Raw genomic sequence first — 17,076 nt, 5'->3', positions numbered from 1 at the left:
AAATCCAGCTCAGGGAGATTTACTAACTTACCCAAGCAACTCTGGGTACAGTCATTATCTGATTCCACTATCACAGGCAGCTTTTTATTGTTGTGAAGTTCAACTGAGACACAGGAGAGACACAGAGACCAAGAAGAGCATTCAAGAGACTGCTATAATCCAGAACATAGCACTTTAAGGCTTATCCCCTGGGCTCCTAGAACCTTTCAAATGCTCCACTCCATATCCCAGCTCTATTTCTGGACAGCAAGCCTGCCCTCCCCAAATGGAGCCTTCACCTCCTCCCTGGGCCTTGATCCCAATACAGAGGGTCAGATGAGGTTCTGCAGACCGGAACATTACCTCACAGTGACTTCCAGGAGGCAGGTCTCTTCGCCCCACCAGGGAGGAGAGGCCCCACTGTCCCTGCACCTGCAGCCAGGCAAGGGGAGGTTTCTTCTTTTTAAAATCCCTCCTTGTTTCCATAAATCTCAGGCCTCTTAACCTTCCAAGCTCTGAATAAAGGTACAGTGTTTCTTCTCCACAAACAGCATACTGTGCCCCACTTCTGTCAAGGCAAGGGTCACCCAGTGCCCGTTGAAAACAGCCTTCCCATTGAGAATGTTCACATTGCTTACTTTCCCTGTAGTTCTGAATCTTCTCTCCTTGTCCATTCAAAGTTCCAGTGAAGGTGCTGCATTGATAACGACTTTTGCCTCTCCAGTCTTCACAATGGAAGGCGGGGAGAGAGATTAACCACAGCCCCGAGGAAATTCTGAAGATGGTGGGAATGGGCTGGGCCCCCGGGGCCACCAGCAGTCAGTGAGGAGCCCTGCAGGCAGGCAGCTCTTCACAACACATGGATACTTTCAATGGCTCACTTCTTTAGATGAAAATGAAAGAGAGGTCACGGAGCTTTTTCTTCTCTACCTCTGAAATGGTTCATTCTGCTTTCCTGCCAGTTACCCATGGCCAAAGAAACGGGTGATGGTTTCAAATAATAATACAAAGAAGGAGGAAGAGGAAGAAGAGAGTGGTTGGGGGGCAATTCTCATTGTTGGTTTCCATTTTCATGGGGTTTACTGGGCAGCCACACTGAACATGAGGTTAGATTTGTGAGACTGAGCTAACCTAGATATTTCATGAGAGACTGACTTCAGATTATGTTATCTTTTTGTGCTCTTCGGTACACAGCTTTTCAAATGAATCAAAAATGGATTCAAAGAAAACTAATTTTCATTTTAAATCCCTATGGTGAAATAGGTCATTTCATACGTTTTCCTTTTCAAGTGTTGTTTATATTGTGTATGTCTATATAACATCTAATACACCATGAAAACTAATTAAATGGTAAAATAATTAGAATTTATATACAATCATATAAATACACAAACTGAAATTTTTCACTCCTTTTTATTTTTTGTCAGTTTATATTAGGTAATTGCATTAGGCAATTTAGAATTTGTCTCATCAACTGAAACTTTGAAGAGTATATTCAAGTGAAAATAGCAAAGCACTTTGTATTTTTAACAGACTTAACCCCAATAATAACATTAACCCCAATTATATCTGAAGTCCTACTGAAGTGCCACGTCAAAGGCATTACAGTAGCTCTGAAGAAAAAGTAAAATATCTTCTCAGACAACTCTGGAAAGAAGCCTACCACCCGACCATGATACCCATTTCTTGTCTAGCTACAGGGTTTTTCCTTCCGCCCCACAGTGCAGTGGAAACAAGCTCTTCTCAAGGTGTAAGCACAGGACAAGTTTCCTGCTAAGTGGTCCTAAGTCAACAAGGCCATCTGATAGGAATTTGGGGAGAAGTGAGTTGTATAGGAATAGTGGGGAAAGGACTCTTTTTTCATGTAGGCTTCTCTTGAAGTGGGGAGATTAGGAAATCTCCATGATATAAAATGAACGAAGTTCTAATCATTGTCACCCTCTCCAAAAGACTCCAATTTGACGGTAGTGCTGAATCCCATTCGTTATAAGTGTATGTTAAAAGTATTTAAATAAAATGCAACTGCCCCCAAACTGTGAGACTGTGACCAGGAGGGGACATGACTGTGTATTTGGAGACATCAGGTATGTTGGGGGTTGGCGGTAGCCACTGGGACCTGGCTGACGCTTCATCTTCTAACACTCATTTGCCCAATTTAAAGAGAACTTTTTGAGGAATGTTGTGCAAATTTATTTTCTGCCCACTTTTAGAACCTATACTAGGACAATGTGGGTGGTGTATCGGATTATGTACACTAAACGTATGCAATAGGGTTGTGCCATTTCTAAACATCCAAATACTGAGGTACAAAGAGATGGAATGAATGTCTCATGATCCCACAGCTTATCGGTGTTAAAGTTTAAATGAAGGGGAGAAAAGGCACTAGATCTGAGAAGCTTCTAGTTCACAGGTCTCACATGTCACTGCTAAAGCGTGTTTGGGGGGAAAAAATGGTGATACTTTGGATAGTTGGATTTCTTAATGAAAACTTGTTACATTCCTTTACTTTTCTCCAGAGACAGCTCGGGCGACAGTTTGCACTTCGCATTCCCTAGGGTCTCCGGTCACTGAGTGTTCCCTGCCCTCTTTCAGGGCACAGATGAAATCCATCTTCTGTCTTTCATGGGAGTGGTGGGAGGACACGAAGGTGGGGGCGGAATCAAGTTTAAACACTAAGAAAATGAAAACAGATGCGTGGAGAGGAGGCGAGGCTGGTGGGAATGAGGGCCCGGAAGTCGTTCTCGGTCCTGGCGGCCTCTGCATTGCGCTCCTCCCCAAAACCCTCCTCCAGAACCTCCGGGAGGGGCTGGCCTCGGTGGGCAGCGCCAGCAGGGAACCGCTCCTTCCGCGGAAAACCCTGCTCGGCAGTCCCAGCATGCCTTTTTCAATACACTGTTTGCAATTAATTGGGAGAACCAGAGCTGGGAGAATAAGGATGCAGTACAGAGAAAAGAGAGGCCAGTCCCTGAACCACGTGAGGAGAAAAGTGCAGGGCCTTGTCTGTTTGTAGGCATGGAGAACAGGTGCCAAAGGCAGAGGCTCCTTGGCTGGCCCACGGGTCCAGAGGACGGTGAGCGGACCAGGCCGGTGGCGGGTGGCCGGCCTGGGCGGGAGGCCGGTGTTTGCGGAGGGCGGGCCTGCCGGCCCCTGGACGCCAGGGTGGACTGGCGGCCTGGCGCGGCACAAGCCCAGCTCTCCATCACCAGCCGCCTAGCGGCCAGCACTCCTGAGCAGGAGCCGCCCCGCCCACCTGGCTCCGCCCCGCCGCTGACCAGAGCTCGGGCGCGGGGGCTGACGTCAGCGCCCCGCCCCCGCCCGAGTCAGACACCCGGGTCCAGCTCCGCCTGAGACTGAAGGGCGCCGGGCGTCTGCCGGGGGTGGGGGAAGCTTGGGGCTTCACCAGGGAGCCAGCTGCCTGCGGGTCTCTCTCCAACAGTTCTCCTGGCCCTGGAGGGAGCCATCCTCCGCATAAAATACCTTCCTGAACCGCGTTGTTGCTGCCTGCAGGATACAACCCTGGCTTTTTATAGCACTCCTCATACAAGTGCCTCTGGACCTACTTTTACAAGAGGGGGTGGGGTACTGAGAGGAGCTAACTTTTCCTTGTGGCACAAGAGGAATTTGGCCAGGAGGCTGCTGGTCATGTTACTGGAACTGTGTGGGCTGGGCCGGGTGAGCTTGCTGAGAGCCCCAAAAAGGACCTAGCCAGAATGAGAACGAGCACCAGAGAGTGTGGCGGCCCTGGCCTCGCTCACACAGTGTGCACACACAGGCAGTTTTATACCTTCGGCATGTTCACGCAAATAAATATCAACCCCAAAGAAAACCTCCATAGTGTCTGCCAATCAGCATCTCATATAATTTACAGTATGCTGTCTACAATTAATTAAACCAACTCCAGGACCTCATGGTGGGGACCCGGCAGTCACAGGCCAGGTTATGCAACAGTGTTGTATAGTCCGCATCTGGCTCATCTTAGGTGCTGAATGTACTGCAGGAGATGGCAGGCTTGGAAATGTCAGCCAGAGTCAAGATGCTGGCCAAAGGAGGCAAAGATACTGAAGGCCACTGGATTCACACAGGACTACCCTCACAGGGCTCTGGGGCTATGATGGGGTCTTCACTGACAGGAGAAGAAGGACCTGGGGCTCACAGAAGCCTGGGCGACCGGAGCGAAGGCAGGCAGCACAAGGCCTAGTCTTAGAGGTGAGACATGGAGGCCTGCAAGTATAGAGCAGAACAGTGGGTTGTTTTATTTTTTTTTATCAGTGTACTGAGACTTTACAGATTCTTATAACTTCTTGAGAAGAGCATACCAGTATTTTAGGCGTCTATCTTAAATGTACCCTATATTGTTTCTTAGAACCCCAAAGAGGCCTACAATGATGCTGGCGTTGTGCCTCGCACTTGCCATTTGATTGCAGGTGAGTTTTCACAAGCATATTACAGCCACTTGAAGGTGAGATGAAGGTGATACCTGCCTCCTCTCCTACAGACCAAATACTCCTAAACCCACCGTCTCCACTCTCCAGGCATAAAAGTATGTGTACTGATTCAAGGAGCTTTATTTTTAGAAAACCCTTGAACACATGTATACTGAACAACAACTGAAAGGATAAAAATTTCATTTTGATTTTCTCTATAGCAGAATTTCTGGTACCGTGGAGAAACAAGAAATTAGCTCTTGTGGGAATGGATTTATATGGAAAACCGAGCAAATCTGTTTTGTTGAGGGAAACTAAATTTATACGGCTGATTTTCTTCCAACTGTTCAAAACACTCAAAGGCCCTATCTCTATTATCCAATGATCTAGAAAAGTTTTCATTTTGAGAACAAAGGAATTTCTAACTACATGGATTTCAAAACAGCCTATCTGACTTTTCCATACATTGATTTAGGTTCTTATCCATGTACAAGTAGTAGGAAAAAAATGAAATCCCAACGAGCCAACAAGAAAGTATTGCAGAGTATTACAGCTGGGCCTCTAAGGAGGAATAACAAAATATACTAAGTATCACCAAATGATATTTACTAATAACCCTCCCAGTTGTAATTACAGTCTGTATCGTGAAAGTGGGAAGGTAAAGCAAGTAGAAATGTTTTCTTTCTGTACCTCTGTTCCTTTCCCGAAACACCACCCAACTCTGATTTGATTCTACTAAGATTTGAGTTTGAAATTTGTCCAGATCAAAGCTAGAGATCATGATGATGGTTCTTTGGGGATGAGGTCAGATTTGATTCATAGTAACATTGCAGTAACAACTATGGCCTGCAGTGACATCGGTCATTTCCAAGACACCTCCCTATATTATTTTATCATAATGACTCTTTTAATAAGTATTGTTATCCCCCACTTAACAGGTGAAGAAACAGAGGTCAGGTAAATTAAATACTTTGAGTCACCCGGCTAATGAATAGCTGAACCAAATCCATCTATGGGCTGTCTTGTTCAGTTTCTGCTGCTATAACAAATTGCTATGGACTGGGTGGTTTAAACAACAAACATTTATTTCTCACAGTTCTGGGGGCTGGGAAGATGAAGATGCCTACAGATTCGATGTCCAGCAAAGGGTCTCTCCCTGGTTTGTAGGCAGCCATCTTTTTGTTGCATCCTCACATGGTGGCCAGCACAGACAGGAAGCAAGCTTTGTAATGTCTGTCTTCTGAGGGCTCTAATACCACCTGAGGGCTCCATCCTCAGAACATTGTCTAAGTCTACTTACCTCTCTAAAGGCCTCACCTTCAAACACCATCCCAGTGGGACTTAGGGCTTCAACACAGGAATCTGAAGGGGACATCATTCAGTTCATAGCACTCACCTCCAAATGAGGGTTTTGTTTCCATGCACATCCTTGGTTTTACTGCATCACCTGGCTGTAGGCCCTGACTGAGTGGATAAGAATACAAACCTAGGATCTCAAGAGAAACTGCACAACGCACAGGATTCCTTCATGTACTAAGAACAACATATCATGACCTGATGAAAAAGAAGGAAAAAAAAAAAACCATATATATATATATATATACACACACACACACACGCACACATATCTGCTAGACAGCTAGAACTTTTTGGGAACAAAAATATACATCAGATACACCCCAAACAAAAATGTATTTTTGTTTGAAACCTGAGTAGAGAAGGAGGATGGGGAGAACTAAAAGACCAACTAATTCCTGAGCTATCCTTATGCTACCACCTCATTAAATGGCCCCATTAAAGCATTAGTGTTGTGAGCATTAAGAACCAACCTCAGAGTATGTGGCCTTAGATTCAGGTTCTGGCCCCTAGATGTACTAGCTTTGTAACCTTGGCAGTTTCCTCTAAGATCTTTGCTATGGTTTGAATGTGCCTCCCAAAAAGCATGTGTTGGCAACTTAATCTCCAATGCAACAGTGTTGGGAGGTGAGGTCTAACAGGAGGTATTCAGGTCATGAGGGATCCAGCCTCATGAATGGGTTAATGCCAATTTATTAAAGACCCTGAGGTTGTGAGTTCAATCTATTGCTCTCCCTCATTCTCTCTTTGCCTTCCCACCATGGTTTGATGCAGCAAGAAGGCCCTCACCAGATGCTGGTACCTTGATATTGGACTTCCCAGCCTCTAGAACTGAGGAAATAAATTTATGTTCTTTGTAAATAACCAAGCCTGTAGTATCCTGTTACAGCAGCACAAAATAGACTAAGATAGTCTTTCAGATCTCATTTCTTCATACATAGAGATTTTTAAGAAGTGCTTATTTCAAGGGTTTTCCTATGAGATTTTAATGAGATAATGCATGTAATGGTACTTTGTGGAGGGCCAGGAAATCAGTAAATATCAGCTTTTTTCACAAGCCCACAACTATTTAAAAACAGAACACTATTTAACTAAAATGAAATGAAATAAGTACCTTTGCCCAAAAGTCCTTGTTAGTTTATTTGAAAAGGAGCTCTATTTCAGATTATTTTTCAGTTAGTTTTTTGGGAGCTGATCAGCGTACACAAAAAGTTCAGCCATTACAGGAAACCTGGGAAATGAAGGAATTCACATGCTAAAAATAAAAAGAGTTTCAGCCAATGTTAACCTGAATAGGTATTATATTATTTCACTTGGGTCTTTTCCTCCAACATGAGTTCAAACAAAAATAACCAAACATGTTCAAAAGCTCTAGCTGCCCAGTGACCCTGCTCTGTGAAGACCCTATGGTTCTGGTGCTGCAGGATGGGAGGCAGAGGCATTTGCACTGCAGGACCCTTCCTACACCTCCCCTGACTAATCAGTTATTGCCTAGGATCAGCATCAGTAAGAGTGGTGGGGAAACGGATAGGGGACATCTGAAGGAATTCTTCAATAGCTAAGTTGGGTGGGGTTTCCCCCTGTGTAACAAAGGTGAAGAACGGCAGGACCCTGAGTTATGTAGGGCTTCAAGACTCCACTTTATGTATGGAGATTTTCCTCTCCTCCCAGGAAAGATCTCTCCCCTTAAGAAAAAGTCTGTGCTCCCCACGAGAGCAGAAACCCAGGCCTGTCTTCAATGAAACAGCCTGGGATAGTGGCTGCCGGCCCGTAAGCCCCATCAGGGACTTGAGTGATAGTTGCGTGAGCAAAATAAACTGTGAAATTAAAGTTACCTGTTTCTGGCAGAAACCTGACTTATGGGGGATCTTTATAGATCTGGGAACAGTAAAAGAGAGTGGTGAAAAATCAAAAGCACCCAGAGTGATAATCCACACTGATTTAATTTACTCAAAAAGTATTTCACTCATCTCTTTCTGCCCATGTAAACCCATGCCTAATCTCTAAGTGATCTGATATTTATGATAAAAGACACAAGAATACTCATCTACTCGAAGAACAGCTCTTTTGAAACTGGCCTGCTTATTCTGGTGTGAGATACTGCTCAGAAAATATAGGAAGCTAGAGTGAACGAGCAAACAGATCCCCAGCTGGCTGTCAGCCAGCATGTTCCCTATTCCCTGGCATGTGTATGTAATCTATTAGCCTGTAAATTCCTCGAGTACATGGGCCATGACTTCCATTTCCTCTGTACCCCTCCCCTGCACATAGTACAATAGCCTGCATGAAATTAATAGTCAGTAAACATTGTCAGTTGTGCAATGTTTAAACCTGTTTTTACGAGCCACGTCTACCTCAAAAAAACCAAACCATATATATTATTTTAATACATAAGATCAGATATACCACATTTATTTGGTAAAATAAATGTGCTACAAGCACACTTTTTAACAGATTTTTACAGTGTAGATAGAGTGCTTCACCTCCGCCAAATACGGGCAGACATTAAGGTCTCCATCACTGCAGGACCTGTCACCTAGAGTGAGCCTATGGCTCCCCACTCTAGAATGTCCCCTTCAACAAGTCTCAAAAGGCTTTCCCACAACAATTATGTGTGAGTAGACAGTGATTAAAATCCCTTCCATTTACGTTTCAGCCATGGAGGACCCACTGCTTTGCTTTGTTTTGCTACATATCGTATCAGTCTCTGCTGCTTGAGTTGATAACTGCATTGTACAGAGATAGTACGTAGGGAAAAGCATTTACATCTGTATATGTACATGTGTGCACATACATGCACACACACACAGTTATCTGCCTGGCCAGGCTCAGTGGCTTACACCTGTAATTCCAGCTCTTTGGGAGGCCAAGGTGGGCAGATTGCTTGAGTCCAGGAGTTTGAGACCAGCCGAGGCAACATGGCAAAACCCTGTCTCATTTTTAAAAAATTTTTAAATTAAAAAACATTGTATATAAATATATCTCCACCAAACATCAGCTGCAATTGACCAGGAAGAAAAATTCAGAAATATGTGAAGATAGATATTATTTGCAGAGAATCAGGACATTCATTTATTATACAGTCTATTATTGTCATTTTAAGTAAAAATATTACTTGTGTCTTTTAGGGGTTTTCTCTCTATTTTTTCACAGCTTCACTGCAACTCCCAATCTTCTTTGTGCTGTCGTGTGACTGTGTCTGGCCAAAGGAATGTGGGCTAAGTGAGACACACGGTTTTTAGCACTGGCTGGCAAACCTCCCTGTGTGATCCTCCACTCTCTCTCTCTTCTCCTGCCTGCTGCTCCTGTCACCTGTCACCTGTGCTTCTCCTGTCATTTCACAGGAGCCCAGGGAGGATGTGGAGGCACTAGACCACTGGCTCTCAGTTAGGGGCAATTTTGCTCCCAGGGAACACTGGCAATGTCTGGAGATATTTTGGTGGTCACAACTGGGCAGGGTGTTATCGGCAACTGGTGGGTAGAAACCAGGGATGCTGCTAACCATCTTACAGTGCAGAGGAAAGTGCCCACAACAATTATTTATCCAGCCCAAAATGTTGATAGTGTTGAGATTGAGAAACCTGGCTGTAGACAATGGCTAACATTATAGGTGGAGAGAGGCTGGATCCCGGAGTGACTCTGAGGAGCAAGCACCACCCATCCTGCATGTCCACTCCATTGTCACCACCCTTCTTTATCATCTCCAAGTCTAGATACAAATTGTGAGAAATAAACCACTGAATTAAAACCCTGAGATTTTAGGGTTATTTGTTAAGACAAGTGCCTTACTCTAATAGACTAGGAAACACAAGCCATATAAAGCAAAACTTAGAGGCGTGCCTTGTAATAGATCAAGGAAAATATGAGGAGAATGTTTTGTTTTGTTTTACTTGCTTTTAATGCTTTTATATAGCATAATAGTAACTGAAGTCCTGGTGCTGTCCATTAAGGAAGGAATCTTCCAGGCCTCCTTGCTGGGCAACTATCTTGCAATGAAAAACAAACAGGTCCATCAGGGCATCTGGCATAAACTAGTGAGGAAGACTCAGCTTTTCCTACGTGCTGCACACAGCTTGCCATCTACTGACACCATTTTATGAATGGCTGACATGTACTTCAGTGATGCCACTTAGTCTAGAGGCTTATAACAAACAACAAACATGAAAATCTGAGGACACATTTTCAAGAGGAGTGCAGAGATTGGCTTGCAGTTCCTTCTGACTCACTTGGAAGCCTCCTGTGCTTATGGTTTCATTTTTCTAACTGTTGACACCAAGCCTTCTTGGTGATTTTGTGTCCAGAATTTATTCCTTCTGGTGGGTTTTTGGTCTCGCTGACTTCAAGAATGAAGCCGTGGACCCTCGAGGTGTGTATTACAGCTCTTAAAGATGGTGTGTCCAGAGTTGTTCCTTCAGATGTTCAGATGTGTCTGGAGTTTCTTCCTTCCGGTGGGTTCGTGCTCTTGCTAACTTCAGGAGTGAAGCTGCAGACCTTCGAAGTGAGTGTTACAGCTCTTAAAGGTAGCGCATCCAGAGTTGTTTGTTCCTCCTGGTGGGTTCGTGGTCTCACTGACTTCAGAAAAGAAGCCGCAGACGCTCGCAGTGAGTGTTACAGCTCATAAAGGTAGTGCAGACCCAAAGAGTGAGCAACAGCAAGATTTATTCTGAAGAGCGAAAGAACAAAGTTTCCACAGCATGGAATGGGACCTGAGTGGGTTGCCACTGGTGGCTCGGGTGGCCAGCTTTTATTTCCTTATTTGGCTCTACCCACATCCTGCTGATTCATCCATTTTACAGAGTGCTGATTCGTCCACTTTACAGAATGCTGATTGGTGCATTTACAATCCTTTATCTAAACACAGAGTGCTGATTGGTGCATTTACAATCCTTTAACTGACACAAAGTGCTGATTGGTGCAATTTTACAGAGTGCCGATTGGTGTGTTTACAATCCCTTAGCTAGACACAGAGCACTGATTGGTGCATTTACAATCCTTTAGCTAGACACAAAAGTTCTCCAAGTGCCCACCCCAGCCAGAAGTTCAGCTGGCTTGGCCTCTCAATTTTCCCTACCTTGGCCTGACTAACTTCTCACAGTGTCGTATAGCCAGAATGTTCTGTAGTAAATTAGGATTCAGGTAAAAAGCAGTAACACAATAACGAGTGCAGCTGAGGGCTGGACAGTTGACCAGGAAGCCGGGCAAATACGAAGAGCCTGGAGTTAAGCCTGGCAATGAGGTCAAGTCACTGAAGTCCTAAAGTTTACATAAGGACTCTGCCATGGAGAGTAGGTCTAAAAAGTGACATCAGTTTTCAACCTGAAGATGGAATGGCTGAACCTCTTCAATTCTTTTTGAGGCAAGAGAGATCAATGATATTTTTACTACGTGCAAAAGTTTTTGTAATAATAATACCACCTCTGTATACAATGAGCTTTAATGAAAGAGAGATACACATGAAAACATACCCCTTTGCTGTCTTCCAATGAGCTTGCACTCCTCAGCTTTCAGCACCTCTGCCAGTTTCTCCGCAGAGCCACACTTCGCCCCTTGTCCGCTGCCGCTCATGTGGGACCTGGGGCCCTCAGCTCAGGGCAACCCCTCACAGCAACTCCACAGTCTTCCTCCTGGCGTCATACTTGAAGTGACCACACCCTCCACGGGCCCTCTTCTCCAAGGCTTTTCCACCTCTAGGGAGCTGGCATCTGGCGTCTCAGAGGTGCAGAGACTATCACAGCGTGGGGCGACCCACAGGGAAACAGAGGCTGAGAATGAGAAGCAGTGTTGTCACAGAGGGGCAATGCCACTGCCAACAGACACAGAGCAGAGGGCACAGTGGCATCGCGGTGCGGCACCCTCGCCGCTTATCTCAGGAACTGAGGAGCCGGTAGGCGCAGCTCTAGGGGCTGCCTCCGCGGCCCTGAAGGCTGCCTGGATGGAGGAGGCGGCTCAGCCAAGCCCAGAGATAATGCGTGGGAATCGGGTGGACAAGCTGCAAAAGGAGATTCCAAGCAGACAGCAGCAGTGGGTATCAAGACACAGAGGCCAGGACCAGCACGGTGTTCACTGCACATCCCACCACTGCCAGCTCAGTGGAAGCTCTGTCCACTGTGAGCTATGTGAGCCAAGCCTCTCTGCCTTCTGGCTGACTTTCGAATCATTGACCATCCTTCAGACAGGATCCCCACATCTGTTTTATCTCATTTATTGGGAAAAAACCCATTTAATTCATCTATGCAACATATATATTTATTCATTTCAAAGTATGTACATGTACTTTTATATTGTATATGCTAAATAATACAATACCAAATATAATTTTAAATATTTAAGATAATAGAAAATACACGCAAATAGACTATCGAGCACTTCCTGCCCACAACTCAGTTTTTTCTTTCTCACCAGGCTGTAGACTTACTCCACCAGTCAGGAGAGACGGATTTTGTTCATCACCGTGTCCCGGGACCTCATACAGTGGCTGATACTTACCATGTCTTCCACAAGTTTGAATAATTAATGAGTGAACCCTGCACACCACCAAAGGTTTACAATAGCACTGAATGCAAAAGCAGTTAATGCAGAACTTCTAACTTCTCATGAAACAGACTCAAACAGCAGTCAAATCTTGAACCATTCATATAGGTTACAACTTGCATTATTCAGAAAATGAATGATCCTATGGGTCATCAGTATAGCCGTTGGGAAGCAGTAGGATGATGTGAGAAGACAGAACACTTGATTCCATTTTCCTGAGGTCCAGCACAAAAAGAAAACCAAATTTACCTTCATGTGTTTTATTTTTTGTTCTTCACTAAAAATAATAGATTGCATTGGAACACATGATAATAAGGGACTAAGGGAGCTATTTTACTTTCTGTGTGCTGGATTGAGAGGGCACCATGCCCACCCCTAGGACAGCCACCCCCTGACCTCCTAAAGTCCCCTGGGCCAGCTCCTTCCTCACGAGTGCACCCCTCAACCCAGTGAAAGTCAGTGGCCCCCATAGTGGAGCAAAAGTGCATCTGAGAGAGGAATCCACGCACAGAAAGTGCATTCGAGGCTACGTTTTGTTTAATCTTTGTAACTGTTCATGGAAACCATCCTAGAGCGTTCTGCTTGAGGTGAGGGCAAACGTACAGCAAGATAAAAAGAAGCGAATGATGCTTCTCAAACATTGTGGTTTCAGACGCGTCCTGGCTCTTCGCTCTCAATTTTGTTAGTCCCTACTTACCCAGTGCTGGTGGATCATCTCAGCAAATTGGAGTTTGGAAGACAGAAAAAACAAGTTTTCCAAAGGGGGTGATTTCCACAAATTTTTATGCTTTTCGACATGACAAAGGGGCCACACGATAAAGTCAGGTAGAGGGATAGCTCCGTGCAGTGTCAGAGCCTGAATCTCCAGCATCAGGGACCCCCTTTCCACAGCAGTGCAGTGTGACCTGAGACAGAGAAAGTGTTCTGTGGTGACAGCCAGAGGCAATGGCTTTATTCCTATCTTCTCCTGGGCAGGATGTGTTTGGGAGGTGTAAGACCTACTTGTTTTGATCAGTGAGTTTGTTAAGTAGAGACACACTGAATGAGTGCCACTAAACTGAATCTGATTCCTGAGAGGATCAAAGAACTTTGTGTATCAAATGCTTCTGAGTGACCAGAAACAACTCCTAGAAATTGACAGCATTCAAAGCTTTGGCAGGCCACACAGTAAAATTTAACGCGATGAACTAATTATCCACCCTAACAGAAAGGGCAGGGCTTCGTGGGAAATGCATAATCCATAGCTTGCCGTGAAACACACTCAATAAACAGGTTTCACAATCTCCAGGAAGCCAAACAGCAGTAGTGGTGTGGGAAAGCTGCCTCCAGCCAGGCTTGCAGGTGCGCCGGAGTGAGCGAGGCTGTTGGCTTCTAGGGATGGGCCACGAGTGGCCAGGGACAAAGCGGCGCAGCAGGTTCCCAGCTGTGGAACACCCTGGGAAATTTTCTCACGCTGTTGATAGGATGAGAACCTGGCACTGCCCTCAATGCCTAATCCATTCTGCAGAACGACATTTATTAGGGCTCTTTCCTGGTTGACTCACGCAAAACAACCACACACATTTAATACTGTTTGTAAAAAATCAAATGTCTTCTTTTGAGAAGTGTCTGTTCACATCCTTTGCCCACTTTTTAATCGGGTTGTTTGTTTGTTTCTTGTAAATTTGAATTCCTTGTAGATTCTGGATATTGCACATCCTGCACATGCACCCCAAAACTAAAAATTAAAGTAAAAAAAAATGGAAAGAACACATACATAGAAGCACCCAAAAATGGATGTTCAGACCATTTCATTTTCTTGAGAACGTTTTAATTTTTACTGAGAACTTGGTGCAAAGTGGCTGGAAACTTGTACCTTCTTAAGGGTTTTTTAAGTAACTGAATCATCAAGTCATTTTTTTTTTTTTTTTTGAGATGAAGTTTCGCTCTTCTCACCCAGACTGGAGTGCAGTGGTGTGATCTCGGCTCATTGCAACCTCTGACTCCCCGGTTCAAGCGATTCTCCTGCCTCAGCCTTCCCAAGACAAATTTTTTAAAAAATGAGCCTCAACCAAAGAAGCTGGGGGCGGAGAAAAAGCAGGCAGCAAGCAGGACCAGGCAGACACTGGCACCACGGCAATTTCCTTTCTAGTCCCATATCGCTTGCTTATCCTTATCCTCGCTAGTATCCTCGCTAGTCCCTTATCCTTTTCCAAAAGGAAAATGGATAAATACAACATAAATGTATATGTCATATCAACATACTTACATAAAGTATATATTTATATCATTTATAATTGCATATAATGATATATTTATATAAATCATATATTATACAAATATATACAAAAGGAAAGAAATTTAGGTTGGTTTGAGAAGTACCTCTGCAGTGTTTCTCTATGACAGCTGCCTATAGGTGGGAAAAGGACCTGTAAGTGCAGAAGTAGTGAACCATTTTTGAGTCACACTAAGCAGTTTTTCCCAGAGTTGTTCTTTATTAATTGACTAACTAAAAATGAAATTATCAAGCATTTCACTTACTGGTTCTACAAATATTTATTGAACACCTGCTGTGTTGCTAGAGCCATGCCAGGCCTTGGGATCACAGGGAAGGAGGCCACAGCCCATCTCTGCCCTCCTTTATGGGACCAAATCCCATCAGCAGATCCCAGGTAGAAAAGTAGCTACATCCAAGTCCACACACAATGCCTCTGAGTACCACCCTGATTCCTCAAAATGTTGGCTTAAAAAAAGGCCCATGTGCTTTAAAAATACATACAAACGCGTATTTTTTAAGAAAGTGAATAAATTTGGATTTAAGACCGAGGTATTTATCCTTGGAACCAGACTAAAATGAGAAGACATGCAAGATTTCATGGCCACCTTTATATGTAAATTTCACCGGTACCGGCCAACTAGTCAGTTTTATTTGCAGAGTGTAAGTAAAGTGGTTTCAGAACAGTCGAAACAGAAAAATGTGTGATCGTTCCCACTTAGTTCATAACCAAAACTGGTTTAAATCAAAAGCTAGCAGAGCACTGCAGATCAAAGTGGTCTCCACTAATAAACACAAAAATATTAAAATTAAAGCTATTACTAATGTACAAGTGATTTTAAGTCACATTTAATATCATCCTAAGCCTTTTAGAGTAAAGCAAAATAGTTTACTTTCTTTTTAAAAAATTAATATATGTCTATTATGTCTGCCAACATTACATTACAACAAAGTCATACCAAATCTTAAATTAAGTACTTTAGAAATTGTCTTTTTCAAAGAGCTGCAGTCTAGGTTTCTAAGTCTCACATTAAAAACTAAACATACTCCATTTGCCAAATCCAAAAAGGAAAAAAGAAAAAAGAAACTAAACAGTTCAAATTTAAATTAAAAAAATATTTTTAAATATTAAAAAATTTAATATAAAATAAAGGTATATTTCTACCATCATCAATTTTATGACACAAGCTGATAACAACTTTAAGAACTTATTTTTAAAACATATAGCTGTCTCTAAAGTATGTATTACCAGAACACTCTTAAAGCGTTTGTTTTATAACAGATTGAACATCTGATACACATCTGATATATCCAGTTTTGAAATTTTTCAACCTTTTTGGTGATTCACTCAGGCTAGAAAAATGGAATTAGATAACTATTAAAAATGGATGCATGACATAGCTGCTAGCACTTCTTCCAACTCTACCCCACGTGGGTGTTGCTGCTGAAACACCCTGACACTTTGCCTGCACTCAGGGACCAATCACTCACAATACAGCATCCAAACAGTTGGCTCCAGGGTGGATGTGTACAGCATGCTCCACACTTTCCCACATAACGTGGGAATCCCATAGGAACAAGTCCCCAGCCTGAGATTTGTTTTATGAGTCATTCTTGCATCTCAGCTCTACCACACCCCCAAGACAGCTTGCTGTGAGCAACGTGTTACTGCAACAAAGAGCGAAGGCAGGCGTGACCTTCTCTGGCCGGTCAGATCCAAGTCAAACCCAGCAACACAGGCACGCCTCTAGTCCTGAGCCCAGTTATAATTGAGGGATTCCTAAGGAGGCTGAATTTGACAGGTGGAACTGTGGAGTTCTGCCAACTTTTAGAAAAGATTCTATCACCTAATGGCAAAATGTTCCTTTACTGCAGGCCACCTGTGATGGCATCCAGAAGAGGCTATGTGAGACGCCCGCTGGGTGCCATCTCTCAGGCACGCTGGCATCGAGGCCACGGCAGGCTCTGCTCTTGGCTCTCAGGCTGAACATGTCAGCACAGATCCCAAGAGTACCATTGTTCACAGAGAGCTCCCAGGGCGCTGTCCCCGGACTATCAGTTTACTTCAGGTTTTGAATTAGGTTTCAGCAGGGAAGAAACTAAACTGAGCCATTAACTTCCTCCATCAAAGCCATTTTCCTTCAACTTTCTAAAAATAACCAATTTGTGATTTAAAATCTCACCAGAATGATGTCCCTTCCCAATATGACAATTAATTCTATTCATTCTATTTTGTCTTCTGCATTTAAAATATTGATTTTCAGAATTCAGACCAAATGAGAAAGAAAAGTCATTTCAGATGATAAAGATAAACAGCAAAGCACGGCTCAAGCCCAGGCAGGGGCCTTGGCCCTCATCATCTGGCCATGCAGGCTGACACTGCACAGTCCCAGTGCCTTATTCAGCGAGCATGCTGGTCTTGTAACCAGCATTTATGCAGCACTAGGAGTGTTCCTGGGCTGATTTTCAAGGCCAGCCCTGAGCATGCCCTGAGGACCCATGAGTGCATGGTTAGCAAGGAGCAAATCTCCA

The sequence above is a fragment of the Theropithecus gelada genome, chromosome 8, assembly GCF_003255815.1.
Source record: "Theropithecus gelada isolate Dixy chromosome 8, Tgel_1.0, whole genome shotgun sequence".
In the NCBI taxonomy this organism is placed as follows: Eukaryota; Metazoa; Chordata; class Mammalia; order Primates; family Cercopithecidae; genus Theropithecus; species Theropithecus gelada.
This window is presented reverse-complemented; position numbering follows the sequence as displayed.